This window comes from Perognathus longimembris, chromosome 2 (assembly GCF_023159225.1).
Source record: "Perognathus longimembris pacificus isolate PPM17 chromosome 2, ASM2315922v1, whole genome shotgun sequence".
In the NCBI taxonomy this organism is placed as follows: domain Eukaryota; kingdom Metazoa; phylum Chordata; class Mammalia; order Rodentia; family Heteromyidae; genus Perognathus; species Perognathus longimembris.
Window position 1 is genome coordinate 136,194,269 of NC_063162.1, and position 22,237 is coordinate 136,216,505.

At 41.0% G+C, this 22,237-nt stretch overlaps 1 protein-coding gene and 1 non-coding gene across 2 annotated transcripts in view; both read right to left on the minus strand.

Moving 5' to 3' along the window:
* Positions 1-22,237, minus strand: part of Ube2h (ubiquitin conjugating enzyme E2 H) — a 97,309-nt gene that overhangs the window by 70,874 nt on the left and 4,198 nt on the right. The gene's annotated exons all lie outside the window — the stretch shown is intronic.
* On the minus strand, positions 9,868-9,999 carry LOC125347437. Its single transcript, XR_007210217.1, has one exon. It is a non-coding gene; the product is annotated as a small nucleolar RNA SNORA51 (small nucleolar RNA).

Consider the following 22,237-nt stretch of genomic DNA (forward strand, 5'->3'; position numbering starts at 1 on the left):
AAGCACATTGCTTTGCACAGAACACTACTAGTATGCACCTGGCATTCAAAGACACTTTTATCAGTCTAAACTGTAGACCAAATGATAACTTTCAAACCTCCTAGAGCTTTTAGGAGGTTTCCCATCTTTTCCTGAGGCTGTAAAGAAAGTTCTATAGCTTTAAAGGAGTGGTAGACTTAAAGATGTAGATTCCCAACATTAGAGCTTGGCAACCTTTTTTTCTTTCTTTCTTTCTTTTTTTTTTTTTTTTTGCCAGTCCTGAGGCTTGAACTCAGGGCCTGGGCATTGTCCCTGAGCTTCTTTTGCTCAAGACTAGCACTCTACCTACCACTTGAGCCATAGCACCACTTCCAATACCACTTATGTGGTATTGAGGAACAGAACCTAGGGCTTCATGCAAGCTAGGCACTCTACCACTAAGCTACAAAAAGCTAAGTGACCCAAACTGAAATCTGCTTGTCTTTCTAAAGTACTCTATCATGCCAGTGTACATCTGCCTGAGTTCCTATGACATCTCCAAAATCATAAAAATGTTCTCTTGTCATTAGTTCAGGACACAAAAATAGACTAAAGGCAATGTAAACACAACCTATAATGTTAAAGAAAATTCTGATTGGAATACATGGTAAATATGCATAGAAATGTAACAATGAAATCCCATAATGTAAGGGAATATAACATTTCAATTCCTTGTTTCAATTCCTTTATTAGCCTCATGTGTCTATCCAGCTAAAATGTGCTTATCATATCAAATTCAACTATTAAAGACAGAAGAGGGGCTGGGAATATGGCTTAGTGGTGGAGTGCTTGCCTAGCATGCATGAAGCCCTGGGTTCAATTCCTCAGCACCACATAAACAGAAAAGGCCGGAAGTGGAACAGTGGCTCTAGTGGTAGAGTGCTAGCCTGGAGCAAAAAGAAGCCAGTGACAGTCAGTGCTCAGCCCCTGAGTCCAAGCCCCAGGATGGGGAAAAAAAAAAAAAAAAGGATCTCCTTGCCAAGAACAATTATAATTTCAAGAAAGATCATTTAAAAAATAAATACAGAAGAAATTCACAAAACTCTGACTTAAGTCTTTCTCAGATGCAGTTTTAAACTCTGAAATGGTTCATATTCCTGTACCTGTTAATTTTCTTCAAATGACCAGTTCTTTAACAAACAATTGCATCTATTCTATGACTTTAATGTCTTAAAAATAAGATTTCTGTGGATAATAAAATTGGTTTAACACAAAAGTCCTCTGCCATCAAAGATTCAAAAAGTATCCAAGAAAAAAAAACAGCAGAAAAACAATGTCCAGATTGAGCATCAGCTTTTAGTTACTTACTACTGAAAACAACAAATTCAGGTTCTATAGACCTTAATAAATCTGCTTTAAATTTCTCAGCCATTTAAAATAAAACATGTACAAGTGAATAATGTTCTTGTATTTCCTTCCCACTTTAAAAAAATCATCTATTTTCAGGTTATAACTAAACTATGTATGTATGTATATATGTATGTATGTATGTATGTATGTATGTATGTATGTTCCCATCAAAGAACCATATCCAGGACCAGGGCCATTCTCGGCAGCATTTTGCAATATCTACTTCAGATTTACAAATCCTATTTTGTAAAGCTAAGAGGAAGGAAAGTAGCTTTTCTACTTTAGATTTCAATTCTGGAAATGGAAGTAAAAACAATGCTTCAAGGTTACATAGTACAGAGAACATCCTGTGCACTTGCCTAAATACACTGAGCATGCTCATAGCTAATGGCCAAATCACCTGCAAAGCTCCATTTGCCCAGTCTTACAACATGCCTTCAAGTTCATGCAGCTTCCCTTTATTTCATACCAGCCACCTTGTATCCAACTGAACCAATCCCACTTTGCCGGCAAGATGTTAATGTGGGCACTAGTGGCTCCTGCCTGTAATCAGCTGAGATCTGAGGACTGCAGTTCAAAGCCAGCTCAGGCAGGAAAAGTCCATGAGACAGTTATCTCCAATTAACCACCAGAAAACCAGAAGTAGCACTGTGACTCAAAGTGGTAGAGTGCTAGCCTTGAGCTGAAGAGCTCAGAGACAGTACCCAGGCCAAAAAAAGACGTTAATGTGAACTGTATTTGCTAAAGACAGGGAATAATAAAACAACCCCCCCCTTTTTTTTTTTACATAAAGACATACCTTCACATCTCTTCTCCTTACTCACCTATGAAAACTATGTGCAAATCTGTGCACAAGTGTGTGAATGCTAGAGCTAGATGATGGAGCTGAAGTTGATGACAGAAGGATAAGATTGAGAGGTTCTATACAACCCGATGAGACCCAGGCAAGGATATTGTACAACACACGCTTCTGTCTATTTAGAGATGTAATGGGAACTATGTATATGTGTGTGTGCACATATGTGCGGGTACACATGTGTGTGCCAGTCCTGGATCCTGAACTCAGGGCCTAGGCACTGTCCCTGAGCTTTTTGCTCAAGACTAGTGCTCTACCACTTGAGCCATAGGTGCTTGGCTGTCAGCTATGCATTTTTAAATATCAAGTAGGCACCAGTAAGCAAGTGGAGCTGTTTCTCAAATGGTAAGGAGTGCTGACTTGGAGCAGAAAAAGCTTAGGCATAGTGCCCAGGCCTTGATTTCAAGTACCAGAACTGGCACAAATTTAAAAAATAATAATAATAAGGACCTAGGTTAAGCATTGATGGTTTAGGCTTATAATCCTAGGAATTCAAGAGGCTAAGATTTGAGATAAACAGTTCAAAGCCAGTAGTGCCAACAAAAAAGAGGCACTATTATCCAGACCTAATTTAAGTTTCTAAACTTAGCTGTCCATGAACCAATATTAGACTAATGGGGGGAAAAAAAGCATAGCACCCCGGTATATCTTGGTGGTGCAGCTCCCGCTTAAGGTAGGACCCTGGATTCAATTCTAGCCCTAATAACTTACTAACCAAATAATTGTACTCTTGGATAATATGTCAAATGAACCTTTGAATATATTCCTTAAAACCAATACAAATTTGACACTCTTACCAAGAGCTGATGCCAAACACACATACACTCAGTGCTTACTGTTCTGTGCTGTATGATTAACATTTATTGTTTTAAAACACTAGCAGAATTTGAAAACACAAATTTTTCCAATTTGGTCTCCTAAATCTGCTTCTATTAAATCAAGGCTGGCAGGTCTTAATGTTCATGCCTTCAAACAAGACAAATGCTCCTATTAAAAAGGACTAGCAGCTCAAGAATGCTAGTAATGGAAAGGAGCCCAAAGAACTATCTCATATTATGATCTACAAACATACCCCCTCTACACACACAGCTGGTGAACTATCCACTCTAGCCTCATGAAAGACATTCTCAAAACACATAAAAATTTAAAGTTACCACCCCCATACAAAGGTATTCCTATGAAGACCATCTGTTGTCCAACTAAACTAAGAAGCAGCAGGAGACAGTTTAAGGGGTTGCATAATTGGTAAGACCAAGGAATAAGCAGAGGATAGCTTCCAGACACACAGGAAGGCTGAAGGAAGTCGATAATGCAGGTTTCTCACTCCTGGCTGGTGCTCTACCACTTGAACCATACTTCCATTTCCAGCTTTTTGATAGTTAATTTGAGGTAAGAATGTAACAGAGCCGGGTGCTGGTGGCTCACACCTGTAATCCTAGCTACTCAGGAGACTGAGATCTGAGGATATTGGTTTGAAACTAGTCCAGCAGGAAAGTCTGTGAGACTCTCATCTCCAGTTAAGCAAAGAAAACTAAATATGGGGTTGTGGCTAAAAGTGGTAGAATGCTAGGCTTGAGCAAGAGTGCAAAGGCAGCACCCAGGCCCTGAGTTCAAGCCCACAACCAACCAAAAAGAAATGTAGTCTAGGGGCTGGGGATATAGCCTAGTGGCAAGAGCGCTTGCCTCGTATACATGAAGCCCTGGGTTCGATTCCCCAGCACCACATATACAGAAAATGGCCAGAAGTGGCACTGTGACTCAAGTGGCAGAGTGCTAGCCTTGAGCAAAAAGAAGCCAGGGACAGTGCTCAAGCCCTGAGTCCAAGGCCCAGGACTGGCAAAAAAAAAAAAAAAAAGAAATGTAGTCTAATGTGAAAATCAGACCTGAAGACATAAAGAGCCCACCAGTTTCCCTCCCCTGGACATAAATGGATTTGCTCATTGCACAGTACAGAATCAGAAGTCATTTTTCACCAGGCTACTCCCCATGATGTGGGGATCACTAATATTTTTCCTCAGTTCCACCCTGTATACTACTGGCAACTTTTCTTTTTTTGGGGGGGAGGGGCTTCCTGGGTCTTGAACTCAGGGCTTGGGCACTGTCTCTGAGCTTCTTTTGCACAAGGTTAGTGCTCTACCACTTGAGCCCAGTGTCACTTCTAGCTTTTTCTGTTTGGGTGGTACTGAGGAATAGAACCCAGGGCTTCATGCATGCTCGGCAACACTCTACCACTAAGCCACACTCCCAGTCTTGGCAACTTATTTATTCATAGAGTTGGTCAGACTTTCCTGCTGGGGCTGGCTTTGAACTGCAATCCTCAGATCTCAGCCTCATTAGTAGTTAGGATTACAGGTGTGAGCCACTGGGTGCCAGCTAGAATTTAAATTCTTAAGTAAGGAAGTGATCGATCAACACTGCTGGTATCTCTTAATATACTGACTCAATACTTCATCTTATTTCTAGGACTCTATTGCTAGCATCTCTGTACTGCTGGTGAGAGAGACTTTCCCCATTCAAACATAACATTAACACGGGTTTGTACATATGTAGCAACATTTTATTGCTATTTTAAAATCAGAAATGAAGACAACCAAGAGCTTTCTACTTGATTTCTAAAGCCCTAGTAAAAATTCATACCAAGAAAAGAATAAACTGCAGAATTTATTTTTACTGACAATATTTACCTGTGAAGATAAAATTTAGACTGTAAACGTAACTTTTTTTTAGTTCTCTATTCCTTAAAAGGCAATACTAGATATCCACATGGCTATCAGAGTCTTTTACTTTATACATACATAAAGTAAGAGTTATATGAAAAAAAATGTATGCAGGTAAAACTAGTCAGTTTGGAAGAATCTTATGAGCTTATTTGACAGATAAGGACAAACACCCAAGAAGGAAGAGAGCCCAGGTCTTCAGGTCCCTGAGCAGGCAGGCTATCTTCTTCCTAGCCACCACTAAGCCTTTCCTCTACCTACTTCCAACCACAACCAAACTCCCAAATTAGATGCTCTGAATCCAAGTGTGAAGATACATATTAAAACAAGCTATAGGGGCTGGGGATATGGCCTAGTGGCAAGAGTGCTTGCCTCGTATACATGAGACCCTAGGTTCAATTCCCCAGCACCACATATACAGAAAATGGCCAGAAGTGGCGCTGTGGCTCAAGTGGCAGAGTGCTAGCTTTGAGCAGGAACAGTGCTCAGGCCCTGAGTCCAAGCCCAGGACTGGCCAAAAAAATTAAAAAAAAAAAAAAAACAAGCTATAAATGAAAAAGTATATTAGCCTTTTCTTTTTTGCCAGTCCTGGGCCTTGAACTCAGGGCCTGAGCACTGTCCCTGGCTTCTTTTTGCTTAAGGCTAGCACTCTGCCACTAGAGCGAGCCACAGTGCCACTTCTGGCCATTTTCTATATATGTGGTGCTGGGGAATCAAACCCAGAGGATTGTGGTTTGAAGCCTGCCCAGCAGGAAAGTGGAGCTGTAGCTCAAGTGGTGAAGCACAAAAGCTCAGGGATAGTGCCCAGGTCCCGAGTTAAAACTCCAGGAGCAGCATGTATGTGTATGCATGTGCACATGCATGCACACACAATGACTAAGCTATTTATTTCTATAGTATTGGTCAAATTCATTTACTTTTGTTTTTGAGACAGAGACTCACTTCTGAGGAACCCAAGCTAGCCTCAAACTCTTGATCCTCCTGCCTCACCAAGCCAGGTTCCTATGTTTTATTTAAAAAAATCTATATTCTAGGGCTGGGATGTAGGTCAATGGCAAAGCACTTGCCTAGCAAGTGCAACGTCCTGGGTTCGATCCCTAGTACCAAAAAAGACAAGACAAAAAAAATCTATATTCTAGCAAGGAGGTCTAGTATTGCAGCTTGGAATAAAGAAACTTTATGAATGGAACAGTCCAACAATAGACTTACTGTAAACTGCCCAAGGTCTTCTGTGCCTGGTAAGAACAAGAACTAAGGCAGCATCTCCTGTAGCTAAGGGACCAAACTGGAATCCAAGGTTTCTCCCCACACAAAAAGTGACACTACCCAGTATTATATGATGTGTACAACAAATCATTATTTTATGACACACCAAGGAAGAAAAGAGTCACATTAAAGTGACTCACCACCAATTTTAAGACATCTCCATTTCAAAGATGTTAAATCGTGGAAAAGCCTTGTCTTAGAATTTAGAAAATATGATGTAAACCTGGCATTGTTTACTAACATAAATGTGCTTGCCATCTTCACACACACCAATTTTCCTTCTTGACTCAATATGAATTTTCATAACTTACTGTATAATTAAATTCAATCTGATTCATATGATTTATTAAAGAACCTACTAATCTGGCAGACACTGTGCTAGGAACAATTAAAGCATGTCCTAAACTTTTGAAGAGCTGTCTATTTTGAGGCAGAATGTGTCACCTTCTGAATTTATGTGGTTATCATTATGCTGTTTTTGTTTGTTTGTTTGTTTTTGGCCAGTCCTGGGGCTTGGACTCAGGGCCTGAGCATTGTCCCTGGCTTCTTTTTGCTCAAGGCTAGCACTCTGCCACTTGAGCCACAGCGCCATCTCTGGCCATTTTCTATATATGTGGTGCTGAGGAATCGAACCCAGGGCTTCATGTATAAGAGGCAAGCACTCTTGCCGCTAGGCCATATTCCCAGCCCTGTCCTAGACTTTTATCACAATGTGACAACTTCTTTTTCTTTTTTCTTATTGGTTGTAGGGCTTGAACTCTGTGCCTGGGTACTGCCCTGGGTTCTTTTTGCTCAAAGATAGTGCTCTACCAGTTTGAGCCACAGCTCCATTTCCAGTTTTCTGGTGGTTAACTGGAGATAAGAGTCTCATGGACTTCCCTGTGTAGGCTGGCTTTGAACTTCAATCCTCAGAACTCAGCATCCTGAGTAACTAGGATTATAGGACTGAGCCACTAGCCCCTAGCAGTTTTCTTTCAATGTGTGTCTGTTAGAACATTGGCTCTCAAAACTTTTGGGGGGCTGGGATGTGGCTTAATGGTAGAGTGCTGGCCTAGCATGCATGAAGCCCTGGGCTAGATTCTTCAGTATCACATACCCAGAAAAAGCCAGACGTGGCGCTGTGGCTCAAGTGTTAAGAGTGCTAGCCTTGAACAAAAGAAACTCGGGGGACAGGGAATGTGGCGTAGTGGTTGAATGCTTGCCTAGTATGCATGAGGCCCTGGGTTCGATTCCCTGGTATGCATTAAGGCCTGGGTTCGATATCTCAACACCACATAAACAGAAAAAGCCAGAAGTGGTGCTGTGGTGCTGTGGTTCAAGAGGTAGAATGCTAGCCTTGAACAAAAAGAAGCCAGAGACAGCACTCAGGCCCTAAGTTCCCAGCCCTCAGGACTGGCCAAAAACAAAAGAAACCATCATCATACTTTCAAGATACTCCTGCATCTACCTTCTTGGTAGAAGTACCTTTTGTAAATTGTCAGCATGTGATGCTAGAAAGCAAAAGTGACTATTAACCTGATTCTGGCATGCTAAGAATTTAACCCACCACACATGGCAAAAAAGGCAAATAAGGAATTAATATTTCTACAAAACAAGTACAGTACCACTGAAAAGGTCTTCAGGATCCTCAGAGAAGTGAAGGCAACACCTGTGTTGGAACCTTTGTGTTAGAAGGTTCAATTAAGTTAATTTTGTTTCTCCTTAATCATATGAGCACAGGCAAAGACACACACACACACACACACACACACACACACACACACACACATCACTCACTCACTCACTCACTGCAGAGGTGCCTCAATGGTAAAGCTAATACTTAGTTCACATGCACAGGTCTTTGGTTCGATTCCTAGCACTAAAACCAAATCAAACCAAAACCGAGCAATCAATCTTAAAACAGAAGCCACTCGAAAAAGGCCAGGCAGGAGAATCTATGAAACTTTTTATCTCTAATTAACCACCAGAAATGGAGCTGTGGCTCAAAGTAGTAGAGTGCTAGCCTTGAGTGGAAAAGCCTATGGACAGCACCCAGATGCTGAGTTCAAGCCCCATGATAGAAAAAAAAAAAATGACATGAAAGTAAAACATGCTGTATTAGGGAGAATGTGAACAGGAGTGGAGGGGCAATTGAGAAGTTTAATTGCATGTATGAAAATAAAACCAGATGAAATTGTTTTAAGAAGGGGAAATGGGTTGAGTCTTGGGGGGAGAGATTTTGTTAGGTAACCACTCTATTGCTGAGCTATATTCCAGCATATATATATATATTGCCAGTCCTGGGCCTTGGACTCTGAGCACTGTCCCTGGCTTCTTTTTGCTCAAGGCTAGCACTCCACCCCTTGAGCCACAGCGCCACTCTGGCCGTTTTCTATATATGTGGTGCTGGGGAAATGACCCTAGGGCTTCATGTATAGGAGGCAAGCACACTTGCCACTAGGCCATATTCCCAGCCAAAAAAAAATTTTTAACACATAAAAGTATTTGTAGTACCTTTTTTTTTTCTTTTTGGTCAGTACTTGGGTTAAAACTCAGAACCTTATGCTTTCTCAGCTTTGCTTGTTGCACTACAGCTATACCATTTGATCCATGTCTCCAATATGAAGTCATTCATATGGTCCTTTCTGGCTGGGCTGGCCTCAAACCACCATCATCTGGATTTCAAGCTCCCAAGAAAGTAGGATTATAGATTTGAGCCACTTGTGTGTTTACAGTTTTGTTTTTTTTTTTAAAGAGTATTGTTCACTTAAAGTGGCACTCAGACCTCCGGTGAGCAAAGGAAGCAGAGGTACAAAAGAACCAGAACTAGCTGAATTCTTGACAAGATTCCTTAGGCCAATAAGACGGCCTAAGGCTAATATTTAGCACCTAGGTAACAAACAGATGCTGGCATTTTAAAAGCCAAAGATCTGAAAATACACCACTAGGATTACAAAGTCAATAAACAGCTCATTACACATATTTTTGAAGTATAAATGGCACAAAATACAGGTGTCTTCAGTGATTCAGAATTGTCCTCTAAAGTCTTAGGAACTTATTGCTATTATATGCATAACTAGCCAGGCATTTGTTTCACAATCCTGAAAAGATACTTTAGCTTTTTTTTTCCCCCTCCAGCTTTCTGAGACAGTCTTGCCTCAAATTCTCTGTGCAGCCCACTCTGGCCTTGAGCTCTCAATCCTCCTGCCCCAGCTCCCAAGTGCTAGTACTGTAGGTGTGCACCACCATATCTGTAGAGGCTTAAGTTTTTAGCCAAGAAACCAAGTGGGTCTGACCACTTTATGAGGTTCTTAATACTTTTATTTTTTGTACCAGTCCTGGGATTGAGCTCAGGGCCTGGGCTCTGTCCATGAGCCTCTCTGTGCTCAAAGCTAGCACTCTACCACTCGAGCCACAGCACCATTTCTGGCTTTTTCTGTTTATGTGGTACTGAGGAATCAAACCCAGGGCTTCATGCATGGTAGGCAAGCACTCTACCACTAAGTCACATTCCCAGCCCTTAACTAATACCTTTGCAATTCATTGCACATATCAACATCTTTAAAATATTACTATATATACAAAACCAGACAAATATGAAAAAATAAATGTTAAGTAATTAGCTAAATTAATCCCCAAAATTTGTGCTCCTAGCTCATACCTTATTTATACACTTGCCTCTCATGTCTTCCCATTCACAATACAGACCACACACACAGCCTGGGCTAAGGTATATATGGGGTACGTTTACTCTGTCTTCCCTTTCTATACAGTCAGTGTAAGAAAATAATCTATGGTAAGCACCAAGAAGCATTATACCTCATCTTGTTTCTAAAAAAATAATGTCCTCTGTAGTCACAATCAAATACAGGTATGTACAAAAGTCATAAACAGGACTGGGCATGGTAGTTCATACCTATAATCCCAAAACTTGAATTTAAGAGGCTAAGGCAGGAGGATTATGAGTCTAAGGCCAGTGTTTCAAAAATAAACCCTTTAGGGCTGGGGATATAGCCTAGTGGCAAGAGTGCCTGCCTCGGATACACGAGGCCCTAGGTTCGATTCCCCAGCACCACATATACAGAAAAAATGGCCAGAAGCGGCGCTGTGGCTCAAGAGGCAGAGTGCTAGCCTTGAGCGGGAAGAAGCCAGGGACAGTGCTCAGGCCCTGAGTCCAAGGCCCAGGACTGGCCAAAAAAACAAAAACAAAAACAAAAATAAACCCTTTAATAACTAAGATTAATACTGTTATAACCAAACTTCAAAAAATTATAAGGGCTGGGATGCAGTTCAGTGGCTAAGCATTTGCCTAGCAAGTACAACATCCTGGGTTCGATCCTCAGTACCAAAAAAGAAAAAATTAGTATGAAGGGGGCTGGAAATGTGGCTTAGTGGTAGAGTTATTGTCTAGCATGTAGGAAGCCCTGGGTTCAATTCCTCAGTACCACATAAACAGAAAAGGCCAGAACTGATGATGTGGCTCAAGTGGTAGAGTGCTAGCCTTGAACAGGAAGAGGCTCAGGGACAGAGCCCAAGCACTGAGTTCAAGCCTCAGGCACAGGAAAAAAAAAATATGGAGGGAGAAGAATGAAGAAATGCCGATCAGTAGATACTGTGTTACAGTCAAGATAGAGAAGTTCTGTTGTGTATTGTACAGTAGACGACTACAAGTAACAATAAGGTACTATACATTTCCAAAAGCTAGAAGTCAGACATCAAAGACCTGTAATCTCAGGATTCAGTAAACAGAGGCAGTAGGATAATTAAGGACAGTCTGAGATACATAGTAAGACCTGTCTCAAAGGGGCTGGGAATATGGTCTAGTGGCAAGAGTGCTTGCCTCCTATACATGAAGCCCTGGGTTCAATTCCCCAGCACCACATATACAGAAAATGGCCAGAAGTGGTGCTGTGTCTCAAGTGGCAGAGTGCTAGCCTTGAGCTAAAAAGAAGCCAGGGACAGTGCTCAGGCCCTGAGTCCAAGGCCCAGGACTGGCAAAAAAAAACAACAAAACAAAACACAGACCTGTCTCAAAAATTAAAATTAGGGCTGGGGATATGGCCTAGTGGCAAGAGTGCTTGCCTTGTATACATGAGGCCCTGGGTTCAATTCCCCAGCACCACATATGCCGAAAATGGCCAGAAGTAGAGCTGTGGCTAAAGTGGCAGAGTGCTAGCCTTGAGCAAAAAGAAGCCAGGGACAGTGCTCAGGCCCTGAGTCCAAGCCCCAGGACTGGCAAAAAAAAAAAATTAAAATTAATCAGGGTACCAGTAGCTCACACCTATATTCCTAGCTACTCAGGAGACTGACTTTTGCAGTTCAAAGCCAACCTAGGCAGTAAAGCCTATGAAACTCTTATCTCCAAATGTCTGCCAAAAGAAGCCAGAAGTAGATCTGTGGCTCAAGTGGAGAGAGCTAGTCTTGAGCCAAGGAAGCTCAGGGACAGTGCCCAGGCCCTGAGTTCAATTCTCAAGACCAGCTCACGCACACATGCATGCGCACACACACACACCATCTAGAGAGCAGGGTGCTGGTGGCTCATGCCTGTAATCTTTAGCTATTCACAATAGCCAAATCATGTCAACAGCCCAAATGCCCTATAATGGATGAGTAGATCAAGAAAATGTGGCATACAGACAGACACACACACACACACACACACACACACATTTACACACACACAATGGAATTATACTCACCTCTTAGGAAGAATATTATGTCATTTGTAGGGAAATGGATGCACGTAGAAAAAAAAACATGTTAACTGAATTAAGTCAGGCTCACAGAGAAATGTCTCATGTTTTCTCTCATGTGGAAGCTACATCTAAAATAGAAATGTGCATTATAATAGGGGGCCTTATGTATATACAAATTGGCTGAGGATGATCTTCTTAGGGGAGAAGTCCAAAGGTGTATATAATTCCTCTGAACAACTAATGAACTGTTTATCAAAATAAATATCAGAAGCTAGGCACTGGTGGCTCACACTTGCAATCCTAGCTACTCAGGAGGATTGCGATCTGAGGATCAAGGCTTAAAGCCAGCCTGGGAAGGAAAGTCTGAGACTCATCTCTACCTCCAGCTAACCACCAAAAAGCTTGAAGTGGAGCTGTGGCCCCAGCTACAGCACTAAGGCCTTAAATTCAAGCCCCAGAACCAGCACATACACAAAATAATGAGTACCCCTAAGTGGAAATGTGTTGTTGCTGTTGTTTTGGGGGGAGGAAAGGTGAGAAAAACTGCGGTCATTGTGTTCAATGTAACATTCTGTAAAAAATGAACTACATAGCTTGAGGGAATGAGGGAGAACAATGGAAGGGGTGACACTGATCCAAATGCTTTGAATTTAATATATCTGGAGAGTCGGGTACCAGTGGCTCATGCCTGTAATCTTAGCTGCTCTGGAAGCTGAGATCTGAGGACTGCAGTTCAGAGACAGTCTGAGCAGGAAAGTCCATAATACTCTTACCTCCATTTAGCTCCCCCCCCCCCAAAAAAAGCCAGTAGGGAGGATGAGTGGCCCTGAGTTCAAGCACCCATACCCTCCCCCCCCCAAAAAACCCAAGTCAAGGACTCAAAGATACAGGCTAAAAATATTTAAATGCTCAAGTATAAACTGTTGTAAATGCTTAACAAGATACTATGTTACTCTGTAATATTCTGGGATACCTTAGTTTACCTTCTGAAAAGCAAAATATAAATTTAGGGGCTGGGGATATGGCCTAGTGGCAAGAGAGCTTGCCTCGTATACATGAGGCCCTGGGTTCGATTCCCCAGCACCACATATACAGAAAACGGCCAGAAGTGGCGCTGTGGCTCAAGTGGCAGAGTGCTAGCCTTGAGCAAAAGGAAGCCAGGGACAGTGCTCAGGCCCTGAGTCCAAGACCCAGGACTGGCCAAAAAAATAAAAAAATAAATAAAAAAAATAAAAACAAAAACAAAATATAAATTTAGGTCACTAAACACATAAAATTCTGTAAGGAATAGCATGTTGCCCTTCAATCTTAACAAAAGTTCCCATAAACATAGAGGGCTTATTTCATTTTAAAAATTATTGGCAGGAACTGAAAAAAAAAAATTGACAGGGCTCCTACAATTCAAACACCTCAAGAATGTAAGATGCAACACATCAACAAATCTACATTGTGTAAAGAGATAACAAACTCTCATATCAAACTACTAAGTATGATAAGCACCAGTGGCTCAACCTATAATCTAAGCTACTCAAGAAGCTGAAATCTAGGGGCTGGGAATGTGGCTTAGCAGTAGAGTGCTTGCCTAGCATGCATGAAGCCCTAAGTTCGATTCCTCAGCACCACATAAACAGAAAAAGCCAGAAGTGGCACTGTGGCTCAAGAGGTAGAGTGCTAGCCTTGAGCAAAAAGAGGCCAGGGACAGTGCTCAGGCCCTGAGTCCCAAGCCCCAGTACTGGGGGGGGGGGGGGGGGGGAAGAGAGAGGGCTGGGGATATAGCCTAGTGGCAAGAGTGCCAGCCTCGGATACACGAGGCCCTAGGTTCGATTCCCCAGCACCACATATACAGAAAACGGCCAGAAGCGGCGCTGTGGCTCAAGTGGCAGAGTGCTAGTCTTGAGCGGGAAGAAGCCAGGAACAGTGCTCAGGCCCTGAGTCCAAGGCCCAGGACTGGCCAAAAAAAAAAAAAGAGAGAGAGATCTAGGATAGTGGTTAGAAGCCAGCCTGGGCAGAAAAGTCTGTAGCTATAAATGGAAATGTGACTCAAATGGTACAGAGCCAGTCTTGAGGAAAAAAAAAAACAAAACCAAAAAACAACTAAGGGATAGTGCTGGGTCCTGAATTCAAGCCTCAGTGCTGGAACAAAAAAATAATAATAATAAACTATTGACTACTATAACTCTTATATTCATAACATACTTAATTATCTGAGACATTAGGTTCAAATAATGAACTAGTAAAAGTGATTTTATAAGTAACAGATGAAAAATGGTTTATTTCAAGCTTGATTTCTATTTTTTTCTACTAATATAAAGAAACTTTGCAGCCAGACCTGAAGATCTGGGTTCAAAGCCAACCCCTGGAAAGTCCATGAGACTCTTATCTCCAAGTAACCACCAGAAAACCTAAAGTGGCACGATGGCTCAAAATGGGAGAGTGCTAGCCTTGAGCAAAAGAGCTTAGGAACAGTGCCCAGGTTCCAAATATAAAATCGACTGACTCCCTCCATCCCCCCAAAAAGGCATAAGTCGTACATTATTTTCTAATGCCATTTAAAAGATACAATTTAAAATTATATTTTCAATTAAGAAAACAGAATATCATATATTTCTGTCAATTAAGACTTATTGTAAGTCCTTAGTATATATGCCGGGTCACAAAATAATGGAGAAAAAGGGCTGGGGCATAGCTAATGCTTGCCTAGCATGCAGCAAGGCCATTGATCCAATACACAGCAAAGAAAAATATCTTTTCAAAAAAAGAGGAAACTGGAGTATATGCCAGCTCTGAGCAAAAGAAAGCTGAGCCAAGAGCTCAAGGTCCTGTGTTCAAGCTCCAATATGGTCCAAGACCAAAAACAAACAAAAAACCCACAAGTAGCTGTGTTTTTGTTTGGGCACTAGGAATTCCAAACTCTACCACTGAGCTGCATCCGCAGCCTGGACATGGCATTTCTATTAGTCATTCTTTCAGTTACAAGATACAAAGGGTTAATAATAAGCTCTCCTAGAGGATAGGGGCACCCCCTATGACCTTATCTGAAGGGAACAGTAGGATATGGGGTGATGGAGAGTCCCAGACTTTCTTCCTTGAGTACTTACGAGAATATATAGTCTACATCTTCTAAATAAAAACAGTGACTAGAATATACAAAACTAGCTTAGAAAAAAAAAATCTTCAGTGGTAAAGACCTCTAAAGAATAAGAACACTAAATTTTGTGCCAAGTTCTACTGTGTCTGATTCATTGACATAGTTATGGTAAAGTTAGGCCATGCTTGCTATTTTTCCATTCAGAATATACACATCAAAGGTGTAAGCTACTATATATTTTCAGCGTCAGTTCAAGTTTTATATGTAACTGCCAGTTGCAAAGTAAAATGGACCAAGTGTATTTTTCAAGCTCGTAGAGATAAGGATCTGCCTTTGTGATTACTTTTAATTAAACTTGAATATAAGATAATGCAAAGAATGGAAATAGCTTTTCTCTAAAGATTTATTCCTATGTGTAATTAATCTAAAGGTACTTGCCTATTAGGGAATTTGACTTGTCTTGCTTAATTCCCAGGAATCAGTGGCAGCTAAAGGTGCTGGGGATGTAGTTCAGTAGTAAAGGCTTGGCATTTTAAAGGCCCTGGGTTAGAACCCCATACCAAAAAGGAAAAAAAGGGGGGGGGGGCTGGGCATGTGGCTTAGTGGTAGAGGGCTTGCCTAGCAAGCACGAAGCCCTGGGTTGGATTTCTTAGTACCACATCAACAGAAAAAGCCAGAAGTGGCACTGTGGCTCAAGTGGTAGAGTACTAGCCTTGAGCAAAAGAAGCTCAGGGACAGTGCCCAGATCCTGAGTTCAAGCACCAAGACTGGCAAAAAAAAAAAACACACACAAAAAAAAAACCAAGCCAAAAAACCCTGGGAATTACTTTGAATACATTTCCTCTTTGTGTTTATCCTCTTTTTAAAAAATATAATTTATAGCCAGATGCCAGTGGCTCATGCTTGTAATTCTAGCTACTCAGAAGGCTGAGATATGAGGATCATGGTTCAAAGCCAACTGGGGCAGTAAAGTCCATGAGACTCTTACCTCCAATTATCCACCAAAACGCTTGAAAGTGAAACTGTGGCTTAAGTGGCAAAGTGCTAGCATTGAATGAAAAAAAGCTCAGGGACAGCTCTCAGACTCTGAGCAGAAAAAAGTTTAGGCCAGCTGCAGATAGACCCGACCTGTAATCCTATCCTAGATACTCAGGAGGCTGATTTCTTAGGATCACAGACAAAAGCCAGCCAAGGTAGGAAATTAAGACTCTTAGCTCCAATATACCATTTAAAAAGCTGGAAGTGGAACTGTGGTTCAAGTGCTAGACAGCCTTGACCAAAAAGCCCAGGGACAGTGCTCAGGCCGAGTTCAAGCCTCAGCTCAGGACCAGCATATGTACATGTACATGCACACACACCTACCTGCACACACATATAATTTCTCACATAAATCCCAATTATCAAAAATCTATACCAGAGGCTGGGAATGTGCCTTAGTGTAGAGTGCTTGCCTAGCATACATGAAGCCCTGGGTTCGATTCCTCAGTACCACATATATAGAAAAAGCCAGAAGTGGCGCTGTGGCTCAAGTGGCAGAGTGCTAGCCTTGAGCAAAAACAAGCCAGAGACAGTGCTCAGGCCCTGAGTCCAAGCCCCAGGACTGGCCAAAAATAAAATAAAATAAATAAAAAATCTATACCAGAGGCTGGGAATGTGCCTTAGAGTGCTTGCCTAGCATACATGAAGCCCTGGGTTCGATTCCTTAGTACCACATAAACAGAAAAAGCCAGAAATGTGCTGTGGCTCAAGTGCCAGGTTGCTAGCCTTAAGCAAAAAGAGGTCAAGGATAGTGCCTAGGTCCTGAGTTCAAGCCCCAGTACTAGGAAAAAAAAAAAAAAAACTATACCACGAGAAGATTTCATAAGAAATTACCTTAGTTTGAATTAGTAAGTGATCTGACCAATAACCAATTTTCAACTATGACAACCTAAGACCATAGCAAATTAACCATTTGACTATAGGAAATTAACCCAGTGTCTTTTATTAAGAAGTAAAAAGGGTTAGTTTCCAGTGCTGTTGCCAAAGAGACTTACTAATTTAACCACAGATTTAGACTCAAAGATTAGCAGAAAGGTATTAAATATCCAACAGTCAATTAAAAAGGCCATAAAAAAAATCCAACTGTATAGCACTTCTTGACCTCCTACGGACACAAACCTAACCAAATATACCTTTTCTAAGGAAAAGTTACAAGGAAAATGTTAACTAAATTTTATTTTGTTATTAGTAGTAGAAGTAGTATTTGTCAGTCCTGGGACATGGACTCAGGGCATGAGCACTGTCCCTGGCTTCTTTTTGATCAAGGCTAGCACTCTACCAGTTGAGCCACAGTGCCACTTCCGGCTTTTTCTGTTTATTTGGTGCTGAAGAATCAAACCCAAGTCTTCACGCATGCAAACCAAGCACTCTACTGCTAAGCCATATTCCTAGCCCTCCCTAAATTTTAATTTTTTTAAATTGTATTGATATTATAAAGGTCATGTACATTTATGTTACATTTATGTAAGTCAGGTAAAGAATACATTTCTTTTTGGACAATGTCACCCCTTCCTTTGCTCTCTGCTGAATTTTAATTTTTTATCAATCAACTTTTTAGAAATGGACTATACAATACAAAGTCATTGGCTATAAAAAACAAATCTACAGAACCAAATCTATACTGACACCTTTGGGACAACAATGACTCAATTTATTTCTCAATAGGCAAAGTTGCAACTGAATTGTTCCTGAGGTAACACAAACCAAACATACTGTGTTATCTAGTTTTCTATTCATAGGACCTCAACTAAAACTTATATGCCCCCCCAAAAATGAAAAAAAAATCATTTTTTTAAAAGATACAAATAAAAATGGGTTTTTGTTTGGGTAGGTTTTTTTGCCAGTACTGGGGCTTGCTCAGGGTCTCAGGTTCTTGCTTAGCTTTTTCACTCAAAGTTAAGAGTTCTACCACTAAACTCTATCTCCAGCCTCCTTTTTTGCTGGCTTACTAAACACAATTTTGTGGATTTTTCTGCCCAGGCTAACAGAAATTCTTGGATCTCAACCTCCTGAATAGCTAGGATTATAGGAATGAGCCACACTTGCCTAGCTGGGAGAGGTTTTGATAATTTAAAAGAAAATGCAGAGTTTACATCAAAAGATGATTTCAAACCAGGTGCTGTGGCTCATACCTGTAATCCTAGCTACTCAGGAGACAAGAGATCTGAGGATCGCAGTTTAAAGCCAGCCCAAGCAGGAACGTCCATGAGACTGGAAGTGGCACTGTGGCTCCAGAGGTAGAGTGCTAGCCTTGAGCTGAAGAGTTCAGGGACAGGACCCAGGCCCACAGTTCAAGCCCCATGACTGACAAAAAGAAAAGATGATTTCAGCCAGGTCTGGAGGCACAATCCTATCATTTCAATCCTTGGAAGGCTAAAGTAGAAGCCAGCCTAAGCTACAAAGTGAGTCGGTTCTAGGCAAGAATAAGCTACATGTTTTTGAGATAGGTTCTCAGAAAAAAAAAAAGTTAGGAAATATCTGTTTTCGCATACATAACAACTCCCTAAAAATGGTTCAAAAGTTAAAAAATCAAAGCCAGGTGCTGGTGGCTACAGCTATAATTCTACTCAGGAGGCTGAGGCTTGTGGTTTGAAGCCAGTGCAGGTAGGTAATGTTTCTTATTTCCAATTAACCACCAAAAAGCCAGAAGTGGAGCTGAGGCTCAATGGTAGATAGAGCACAAAAGGTGAGGGATAGCACCAAAGCTGTGTGTTCAACGAGACTGGCACAACAACAACAACAAAAAGCCAGGCATCTATAATCCTAGCTACTCAGGAGGGTGAGATCTGAGGATTGTAGTTCAAAACCAGCCTAAGCAGGAAAGTTCATGAGACTCTTATGTACAATGAACTACAAAAAAAAGCTGGAAGTGGAGCTGCAGATCATATGGTAGAACACTAGCCTTGAGCAAAAAAGCTCAGAGACAACTCCCAGGCCCCAGGTTAAGCACCTAGACTGGCACTAAAAATAAAGGGGGTGGGTGGAAGCTAAACGAAAAACAAAAACTACATTCCCTAACTGCTAATACTCCAAATCTCCAAATACAGTTCATCCAAGTAAATCTACCTGCCTTGTCACTGTCTCTCCGAAAGCTGCAAAGCTAAGTCTCTCACCTTTACTAGGGTTTCTGACTCCTCCCTGACTTATCAACAGACTCATGTCAGATCAGTAGCGCTTATTCAAACTGCCAACATGATTCCCTAATTCTTACAAAGCAGAGGAAGGCAAATGGACCATTTATTCCTCATAAGAAGATAGTTGTGGGCTGGGGATATGGCCTAGTGGCAAGAGAGCTTGCCTCATATACATGAGGCCCTGGGTTCGATTCCCTAGCACCACATATACAGAAAACGGCCAGAAGTGGCGCTGTGGCTCAAGTGGAAGAGTGCTAGCCTTGAGCAAAAGGAAGCCAGGGACAGTGCTCAGGCCCTGAGTCCAAGGCCCAGGACTGGCCAAAAAAAAAAAAAAAAAAAAGATAATTGCCCTCTGGCTCTAGTGGACCTGGGTTCTGACAGACACCACCATGACCAACAACCTGTATAATCTTCCTTGAGTATGGGTAAAGCAGAAAGAAAAAATTATAACCTTAGACCCTACTCATAAAAAAATAATAATTCCTGGGCTGGGAATGTGGCTTAGCAGTAAAGTGCTTACGTAGCATGCATGAAGCCCTGGGTTCAATTCCTCAGCACCACATAAACAGAAAAAGCCACAAGTGGGGGGCTGGGAATATGGTCTAGTGGTAAAGTGCTTGCCTCGCATACATGAAGCCCCGGGTTTGATTCCTCAGCACCATATATAGAGAAAAAGCCAGAAGTCGTGCTGTGGCTCAAGTGGTAAAGCAAAAAGAAGCCAGGGACAGTGCTCAGGCCCTGATTTCAAACCCTAGGACTGGGAAAAAAAAAAAAAGATCACCTTTTCAGAGTTTATGCAAGTATTCTTTGCAAAATATGAAATTCACTTGAAAATAAAGAATATATATTTTTTTAAAAAAGCCAGAAGTGGCACTGTGGCTCAAGTGGTAGAGTGCTAGCCTTGATCAAAAAGAAGTCAGGGACAGTGCTCATGCTCTGAGTCACAAAGCCACTCTGGCTTTTTCTGTTTATGTGGTACTGAGGAATCGAACCCAGGGCTTCATGCATGCTACGCAAGTACTCTACCACTAAGCCACATTCCCAGCCCTGACAGCTACTACTTAAAAGACAGGATTGTAAGTGACTGTTTTGTTTTTTGGTTGGTCATGGGGCTTGAACTCTGGGCCTGGGCGCTGTCCCTGAGCTCTTCAGATCAAGGCTAGTCCTCTACCACTTGAGCCACAGTGCCACTTTTGGTTTTCTGGTAGTTAATTGGAGATAAGAGTCTCATGGACTTTTCTGCCCAAGCTGGCTTTGAACCGTGATCCTCAGATCTCAGCCTCCTGAGTAGCTGGGATTACAGGCATGAGGCACCAGCACCCAGTGAGTGACTTTTCCCCCTTTTTTGTAACCTATATTTTCTTCAATTATCTTATTACTTTCATAACACAACTCTTTTCATTTAAATCGTTTATTAGGACAAACTCTGTAAACATACAAATAAAAAGCTATTACACTGTAAACAAGCGCTGTAAAGTCTGAATGCATATCTAAAAAAGTCAATGCCCCAGGTAGGGACGGGAGGGAAAAACTGAGTGAGGGAAAGGGTTGACAATGTCCAGAAAGAAATGCACTCTTTACCTGACTTATGTAACTATAACCCTTCTGTATATCACCTTTATAATAATTTTAAAAATTAAAAAAACTCAATGATTCATGAAACTATAAAATTTGTTAATACTTAACAAGATACCAAATTTAAATACATGTGTGTACTGTATGTAAGTATAAATACCAATCAATGTGCTGGGGGGCAAACTGCAACACTAGCAAAACCAACAAATGTAGGTTAGTTTAACAGATAAAGGGACCTTTATGGGATTTGTTTCCCCTAGAAGCTGAATCTTTAGACTGTTGTGTAATTTACTAGAACTGCACTACAGAATTCAGATGTTCTAAAGCTGTGAATGCTTACCCATGCAAGTTCCTGCTTAACCAAAATAAGAACCAGTTTGTTGTATCTGTCACCAAAATCTAGGCAGGGAAGAAGACAAATTCAGAACACTGGGTATTGCAAAACATTTAACTTTTACTTAAATAAAACTGTTCCAACTTTCATCTCACCAACTAAGAGAAGCCACAGGAAATAAAAGGCAAGCCACAGGTTTCCAATCTATATTGGAGCTAGTTTTTTTAAAAAAAGACTGACTACACTTTAAGCACAAATTAAAGAGTAACAAAGACTACTAAGTTGGAGATAGAATAACTACTGATTAACAGCAAAATGCTAAAGTTGAGATCAAAGACAAATAGTGGCTAGGAATGTGGCTTAGTGGTTGAGTGCTCCCCTAGCATGCATGAAGCTCTAGGTTCGATTCCTTAGCACCACATTTGAACACAAAGAAGTCCCAGGATTGGCAAAAAAAAAAAAGACAAATGGTTACAAATTTCAATTTTTTGTCTTTTTTTAAAAAATCTTTTAAGTTCCAGATCTTTAAGTTCCAACCTTTCTTTTAAGTTCCCCATGTATGTATCCCTCATATACACTTACTTTTAAACTTCTCTATTTCTTAAAGTCAATTCTGAAAGTAAACACTAATTATTAAAAAAGCAAGGTGAGCCATACAGTGCTGACATGACATAAAGATTGTCCTTTCTGATTAAAAAGAAAAAATTTCATAACCACCATGGCCACCCACACTGAATTTTTCACTACTAACCCACACCACCAAGAAGGTGCACAAAAATTTAAGCATTTCAACATTTTATATAAATACCCTGCAACCCTAAAGCAGCTACCAGTATTTCTGTAAAATTCACTCATGCCATTAATAAGTACACTGTAACTGCCCCTCCCTTTCTGCCACAGTTGAATGTTCTCTGAGAGCTTATATTTCTATGATACCTTTTAACTCCTGACTAGAAATCAGTTGAAATACATTTAAAGAGGTATGTCTTGCTTTGTTACTGGACTCCCCCTAACAATCTTTGAAAACTTTTGGTATAGGTTGTTTCCAAATCTCCACCAAAACCAAATATGATAAATGCCAAGTCTCTATTATGATCAGACTCACTTCTTTTATTTTCCTGAACATTTATTGAATCTAACAGATCAGGTTTTTCTTTTTTTACACTTTGAAAATATACTTGGCAAG